This window comes from Oryctolagus cuniculus (assembly GCF_964237555.1).
Source record: "Oryctolagus cuniculus chromosome 17 unlocalized genomic scaffold, mOryCun1.1 SUPER_17_unloc_3, whole genome shotgun sequence".
In the NCBI taxonomy this organism is placed as follows: Eukaryota; Metazoa; Chordata; class Mammalia; order Lagomorpha; family Leporidae; genus Oryctolagus; species Oryctolagus cuniculus.
The window spans coordinates 316,635-325,186 of NW_027208204.1; the positions used below are offsets into that span (position 1 = coordinate 316,635).

At 42.8% G+C, this 8,552-nt stretch overlaps 1 pseudogene; it reads left to right on the forward strand.

Annotated features, from left to right (window-relative positions):
- The first annotated feature begins 206 nt into the window (after positions 1-206).
- LOC100357625 (beta-enolase-like) lies at positions 207-2,154 on the forward strand (annotated as a pseudogene).
- Positions 2,155-8,552: the final 6,398 nt, after the last annotated feature.

Consider the following 8,552-nt stretch of genomic DNA (forward strand, 5'->3'; position numbering starts at 1 on the left):
ATGGCACTGCGAGTGGATGTTTTGAGGCTCCTGAGAGCCACAGCCAGAGAATCTTAGCCCTGGCAATCCTGGACTCCAAGGGGCAGCCCCACTGTGGAGGTGCACCTGCAAGCAGCCAAGGGCTGAGTTGGAACATCTGTGCCCAGCGGAACTTCCACAGGTGTCTGTGAAACACTAGAACAAAGAGGAGACAAATCCTGCTCCTGAAGGCTGTGGAACACATGAACAAGACTGTAGGCCCCTATTGTTGTGGATCAAGGAAAAGTCCACAAGCTTATGATTGAGCTGGATGGGATGAAGAAGAAGTCCAAGTTTGGTGCCAATGCCATCCTGGATGTGTCCTGGGCCATGTGTAAGGTTGGAGCAGCTGAGAAGGGGATCCCACTCTACCCACACATCACAGATCTCACTGGGAGCACAGGCCTCCTACTCCCAGTGCCTGCCTTCAGTATGATCAGTGGGGGCTCCCATGCTGGAAACAAGCTGGCCGAGCAGGAGTTCATGATTCTGCCCATAGGAGCCAGCTCCTTCGTGGCAACCATGTGCATTGGTGCCGAGGTCTACCACCACTCCAAGGGGGTCATCAAGGTCAAGTATGGGAAGGATGCCACCAAGGCGGGTGATGAGGGCAGCTTTGCACCCAATGTCCTGGAGACCAGTGAGACCAGGAAACCAGTGAGGCCTTGGAGCTGCTGAAGACGTCCATCCAGATGACTGACCAGCCAGGTAGGGTGATGATTGGCATGGATGCTGTGGCCTCTGAGTTCTATCACAATAGCAGGTACCATCTTGACTACATATCACCAGATGATCCTGCATAGCCCATCACTGGGCAGCAGCTCTGGGAGCTATTCAAGAGCTTCATCAATAACTATCCTGTTGGGTCTTGAGCTGTGGTTATAGCAGGTAAAGCCACTGCCTGCAGCACCAGCATCCAGTTTGGCCCAGTTGGAATCCTGATGCTCCACTTCTAATCCAGCTTCCTACTTATGTGCCTGGGAAAGCAGTGGAGGATGGCCCAAGTGCTTGGACCCCTGCACCCACAATGGGAGGTGCAGAAGAAGCTCCTGACTCCTGGCTTCAGATTGGCCCAGATCTGGCCATTGTGGCCATTTGGTGAGTGAATCAGCAGATGGTTCTCTCTAACTCTCTCAACTCTCTCTCTCTCTCTCTCTCTCTCTCTCTCTCTCTCTCTAATGCTGCCTTTCAAATAAATCTTTTTTTTAATAAAAGAACTATCCTGTGGTCTCCATAGATGACCCCTTTAACCAGAATGACTGGCCACTTAGCCCTCATTCCTTTTGGAGGTTGACATCCAGATTGTGGAGGATGACCTCACGTTCACAACCCCAGGAGGACTGCCCAGGCTGCAGAGAAGAAGGCCTGCAGCAGAACTGCTGCTGAAGGGCAGCTAGACTGGTCCAGTAACTGACCAACCCAGGCCTGTAAACTGGCTCAGTTTAATGGCTGGAGGGTGACTCTGAGCCACACTCTGGGAAGACGCAGCACACATTCATAGCCGACCTCATGGTGGGGCTCTCACAGGACACATCAAGACTGGTGATCCCTGCTGCTTGGAGCATCTGGCCAAACACAAAAAACTCGTGAGGATTGAGGAGACTCTTGGGGACAAGGTTGTCTTTGCTGGACAAAAGTTCCATTACCTTGGGGCCAGTGCTGTGGCATAGCAGGTAAAACTGCCACCTGCAGTGCCAGCATCCCGTATGGGCACCAGTTTGAGTCCCGTCTGCTCCACTTCCGATCCAGCTCTCTGCTCTCTGCTATGGCCTGGGAAAGCAGTAGAAGAAGGCCCAAGTCCTTGGACCCCTGCACCCATGTGGGAAGACCTGGAGGAAGCTCCTGGCTCCTGGCTTCAGATCAGTGCAGCTCCGGCTTTTGTGGCCAATTGTGGAGTGAACTAGCAGATAGAAGACCTCTCTTTCTCTCTCCCTCTGCCTCTCCTTCTCTGTGTAACTCTGATTTTCAAATAAATAATTCTTTTTTTTTAAAAAAAAGTTCCAGTTCCTGAAGGTCATGTGAGAAACAGGGGACCCTGGGACTCCCCTGGACACACCCTGGCCCTTGAGTCCATTTCCCTGAAATAAGCACTGGTGCTAAACAAACAAAATAAATAAATAAATACTGTTATCAAAATTTGCTTTCTGTATTCCTTTCCATGCTGAAAAACTTCAAAATTAAATGCCAGGATACAAGAAATTGTTTAGAATTAAAGAGTTATATTAGTATAAGTTTGATAAATGAGAATACAGTACATGCACTCAATACATAGGGAGGGGCCAGCACAGTGCCATAGCAGGTAAAGCTGCCGCCTGCAGTGCCGGCATCCCATATGGGTGCTGGTTCAAGTCTCAGCTGCTCCACTTCCAATCCAGTTCTCTGCTATGGCCTGGGAAAGCAGCAGAAAATAGCCCAGGTGCTTGGAACCCTGCACCCACACAGGAGACCTGGAAGAAGCTCTTGGCTTCAGATCAGTGCAGCTCTGGCCGTTGCGGTCTTCTGGGGAGTGAACGACTGGATTGGAAGACTTCTCCCTCTGTAACTCTGCCTTTCAAACAAATAAATCTTTAAAAAAATACGTAGGGAAAAATACATTTTCAGAATAATGATTCCCAAGTAGGAGAATACTTGTGAAAAAGGTTTCATTTTTTCAAACAAGGAAACATCATGACATAATTACAAAAGGACCATGACTTATTTTTAGAAGATCAGTAGCAAAGGAAACTGAAAGATATCAATGGATTTTCCAAAATTCTGAAATGAATCTTGAAATAGAATTAAAATTATGATAGCTCAATGCTCTTTCACTGACTTTAAGGAGACAATCTATGAATCATATGACAAACTTTCCCAATGGAAATATGCAGAGAAAATATCTGCAGATTCAAAATTATTGCACTGGGAGTTATAACTATTGATTATAAAGGGAATTTTATCAAAGTACAGAATTTAAAGGGAGGGCACATGTCTAAGGTCCAACACAGAAGAGAGGTGGGGAGCTATAGGAAGTTCAGCAGGCTTAAGGTCTATAGTGGCCTTATGCAATGAGAATGTTTATAAGGGGGAAAGGAGACTGCAAAAGTCACTTTAAATATGTTTATAAGCAAAAATCTTTATCCTATATCATGTGAAAAGGAGAAATGTAAAAATTGGCAAGTTTTCAGGAAACCTGATCTTGAGTTAAGGGTGACTAGTGATTTTTTTCCCTGATGAGAATGAGTCACCAAGGAAATTCTGAAAAACTCTTCAAAAAATTTTATTCATTTATTTGAAAGGCAGAGTTAGAGGGGAGCGAGGGAAGAGGGGAGTGAGGGAAGAGGGGAGGAAAAGGGAGGGGGAGATAAAGAGTGAGAGAGTGAGAGTGAGAGAGGGAGAGAGAGTGAGAGAGTGAGAGAGAGTGAGAGAGAGAGAGAAAGAGAGAGTGAGAGAGAGAGAGAGAGAGTGAGAGAGTGAGAGAGAGAGAGAGAGAGAGAGAACCTCCCCAAATAGCTACAACAGCTGGGGCTGGGCCAGGCCAAAGCCAGGAGCTAGGAGCTTCTTCGGGGTCTCCCATCTTCCATTGCTTTCCCAGGAAAACTAACAGAAAGCTGGATGGGAAGTGGAGCAGCCTGGATTCAAACTGGGGACCATGTGGGAAGCTGGCACTGCATGTGGTGACTTAACCTTCTATGTCACAGTGCCAGCTCCTTGAAAAATTCTTTTTTTTTCTGACAGGCAGAGTGGACAGTGAGAGAGAGAGAGACAGAGAGAAAGGTCTTCCTTTTTTCCATTGGTTCACCCCCCAATGGCCACTATGGCCAGAGCACTGCAGCCAGCGCACCGTGTTAATCCGAAGCCAGGAGTCAGGTACTTCTCCTGGTCTCCCATGCAGGTTCAGGGCCCAAGCACTTGGGCCATCCTCCAATGCACTCCCAGGCTCAGCAGGGAGCTGTACTGGAAGAGTGGCAACTGGGACAGAATCCGGTGTCCCAACCGGGACTAGAACTTGGGGTGCTGGAGCCGCAGGTGGAGGATTAGCCTATTGAGCCACAGCGCCAGCCCGAAAAACTCTTAATGCCCACTTGCTAACACTGGTCCTTTACTGGGATAAGTAAAATTAAATAACACTTATAGGTCATTTTCTACGAAAATATGTGAGAAAGTTAATATATTTCTTGGTATATTTGAAATGTCACAAACACACTGGGAAGTCTAATGAAATTTAAAGTTACATTTTCTTGATATTAATATGAAGATATTATATCAGTATATATTCTAACAATACCAAATATTCAGTGATCTACAGCAAGAAATACATAATTAGGTTATGTGTTTGTGAGGTGTAGTTCACTTGGGCTAGACTCAACCAGTCTCACTGGGGCTCACTTATATATCTGGAATTCATCTGGATGGCAGCTAACCTAGGGTGGCCTCAGCTTTCTTGACTAGGGAACCTTAGCTCTACATCTGGCTCCATATGAACAGACTCCAAAGAAGAACACAGTCATGATTTGTAGACTCTAGAAGGCTTGCTCAGGCATACGGTTATGGCCATGATAAAAGGTCAAGAGCATGGGTGGAGATGTACAAATGATTTTCCAAATCTCTTCTTCTGTCTTACCTGCACACATCTCACTGTACAAACCAGGAAATGTGGCTGGTATCTAGAGAGGAGTGGGAAGCCACAAGAATGCTATGTGGCCACAGATGTGAATAAAGGAAAGCTGAAGAACTGGAGCCATTGCACACATTCAATACGCTGCACATCTAAATTTTCTTATGAGTGACTAATATGTTCCATTAAGCAAGTCAACAAAATGTATTTCTAGGGTGGAGCCAAAATGGCAGAATAGTGAGGGCACGCACTGATAGTCCAGGAAAATTTAGTTTAATAAAAGTGGAACAAAAGACAACAATTTGTTGCCTACAAGAAACACATCTCTCTAACAAAGATGCAAGCAGACTGAAAGTGAAAGGTTGGAAAAAATATTCCATGCCAACAGAAACAAAAAAAGCAGGTGTAGCCATATTAATATCAGACAAAATAAACTTTAATACAAAAACTGTTAAGAGAGACAAAGAGGGGCACTATCTAATGATTAAGGGTTCAATTCAACAGGAAGATGTAACTATTATAAATGTATATGCACCTAATTACAGGGCACCAGTCTATTTAAAGGATATGTTAAGGGACTTAGACTTAGATTCCAATACAATAGTACTGGGGGACTTCAATACTCCACTCTCAGAAATAGATCATCTGGACAGAAGATCAACAAGGAAAGAGCAGATTTAATCGACACTATTGCCCAAATGGATCTAACAGATATCTACAGAACTTTCAATCCTACATCTAAAGACTTTACATTCTTCGCAGCAGTGCATGGAACCTTCTCTAGGATTGATCACATACTAGGCCATAAAGCAAGTCTCAGCAAATTTAAAAGAATTAGAATCATACCATGCAGCTCCTCAGACCACAGCGGAATGAAGCTGGAAATTAGCAACTCAGGAAACCCTAGAAAGTATGCAAACACATGGAGACTGAACAACATGCTCCTGAATGAACACTGGGTCATAGAAGAAATCAAAAGAGAAATCAAAAACTTGCTGGTAGTAAATGAAGATAACAACACAACATATCAAAACTTATGGGATACGGCAAAAGCAGTATTGAGAGGCAAGTTTATAGTAATAGCTGCCTATATCAAGAAATTGGAAAGGTACCAAATAGATGAGCTTTCAGCGCATCTCGAGGACCTAGAAAAACTGCAGCAAACCAGACCCAAATCTAGTAGGAGAAGAGAAATAATTAAAATCAGAGAAGAAATCAACAGGATTGAATCCAAAAAAAAAATTACAAAAAATCAGCCAAGGGAAGAGCTAGTTTTTTTGAAAAAATAAACAAAATTGACACCCCATTGGCCCAACTAACTAAAAAAAGAAAAGACCCAAATCAATAAAATCAGAGATGAAAAAAGGAAACGTAACAACAGACACCACAGAAATAAAAAGAATCATCAGAAATTACTACAAGGACTTGTATGCCAGCAAACAGGAAAATCTATCAGAAATGGATAGATTCCTGGACACATGCAATCTACCTAAATTGAACCATGAAGACATAGAAAACCTAAATAGACCCATAACTGAAACAGAAATTGAAACGGTAATAAAGGCCCTCCCAACAAAGAAAAACCCAGGACCAGATGGATTCACTGCTGAATTCTACCAGACATTTAAGGAAGAACTAATTCCATTTCTTCTCAAACTATTCAGAACAATCGAAAAAGATGGAATCCTCCCAAATTCTTTCTATGAAGCCAGCATCACCTTAATCCCTAAGCCAGAGAAAGATGCAGCACTGAAAGAAAATTATAGACCAATATCCCTGATGAACATAGATGCAAAAATCCTCAATAAAATTATTGCCAATAGAATACAACAACACATCAGGAAAATCATCCACCCAGACCAAGTGGGATTTATCCCTGGTATGCAGGGATGGTTCAACATTCGCAAATCAATCAATGTGAGTCACCACATTAACAGACTGCAGAAGAAAGACCATATGATTATCTCAATAGACGCAGAGAAAGCATTCGATAAAATTCAACACCCTTTCATGATGAAAACTCTAAGCAAATTGATATAGAAGGAACATTCCTCAATATAATGAAAGCAATTTATGAAAAACCCATGGCCAGCATCCTATTGAATGGGGAAAAGTTGGAAGCATTTCCACTGAGATCTGGCACCAGACAGAGATGCCCACTCTCACCACTGCTATTTAACATAGTTCTGGAAGTTTTAGCCAGAGCCATCAGACAAGAAAAAGAAATCAAAGGAATACAAATTGAGAAGGAAGAAGTCAAACTATCCCTCTTTGCAGATGATATGATTCTTTACTTAGAGGGTCCAAAGAACTCTACTAAGAGACTATTGGAACTCATAGAGGAGTTTGGCAAAGTGGCAGGATACAAAATCAATGCACAAAAAATCAACAGCCTTTGTATACACAAGCAATGCCACGGCTGAGAAAGAACTGCTAAGATCAATCCCATTCACAATAGCTACAAAAACAATCAAATACCTTGGAATAAATTTAACCAAGGATGTTAAAGATCTCTACGATGAGAATTACAAAATCTTAAGGAAAGAAATAGAAGAGGATACCAAAAAATGGAAAAATCTTCCATGCTCATGGATTGGAAGAATCAACATCATCAAAATGTCCATTCTCCCAAAAGCAATTTGTAGATTCAATGCAATTCCAATCAGGATACCAAAGACATTCTTCTCAGATCTAGAAAAAAATGATGCTGAAATTCATATGGAGGCACAAGAGACCTCGAATAGCTAAAGCAATCTTGGACAACAAAAACAAAGCCGGAGGCATCACAATACCAGATTTCAGGACATACTACAGGGCAGTTGTAATCAAAACAGCATGGTACTGGTACAGAAACAGATGGATAGACCAATGGAACAGAATTGAAACAACAGAAATCAACCCAAACATCTACAGCCAACTTATATTTGATCAAGGATCTAAAACCAATTCCTGGAGCAAGGACAGTCTATTCAATAAATGGTGCTGGGAAAACTGGATTTCCACATGCAGAAGCATGAAGCAAGACCCCTACCTTATACCTTACACAAAAATCCACTCAACATGGATTAAAGACCTAAATCTACGACCTGACACCATCAAGTTATTAGAGAACATTGGAGAAACCCTTCAAGATATTGGCACAGGCAGAGTTTCTGGAAAAGACCCGGGAGGCATAGGCAGCCAAAGCCAAAATCAACTATTGGGATTGCATCAAATTGAGAAGTTTCTGTACTGCAAAAGAAACAGGAAAGTGAAGAGACAACCGACAGAATGGGAAAAAATATTTTCAAACTATGCAACAGATAAAGGGTTAATAACCGGAATCTACAAAGAGATCAAGAAACTCCACAACAACAAAACAAACAACCCACTTAAGAGATGGGCCAAGGACCTCAATAGACATTTTTCAAAAGAGGAAATCCAAATGGCCAACAGACACATGAAAAAATGTTCAAGATCACTAGCAATCAGGGAAATGCAAATCAAAACCACAATGAGGTTTCACCTCACCCCGGTTAGAATGGCTCACATACAGAAATCTACCAACAACAGATGCTGGCGAGGATGTGGGGAAAAAGGGACACTAACCCACTGTTGGTGGGAATGCAAACTGGTCAAGCCACTATGGAAGTCAGTCTGGAGATTCCTCAGAAACCTGAAGATAACCCTACCATTTGACCCAGCCATCCCACTCCTTGGAATTTACCCAAAGGAATTTAAATTGGCAAACAAAAAAGCTGTCTGCACCCTAATGTTTATTGCAGTTCAATTCACAATAGCCAAGACCTGGCACCAACGTAAATGCCCATCAACGGTAGACTGGATAAAGAAATTATGGGATATGTACTCTTTAGAATACTATACCGCAGTAAGAAACAACGAAATCCAGTCATTTGCAACAAAATGGAGGAATCTGGAACACATCATGCTGAGTGAAATA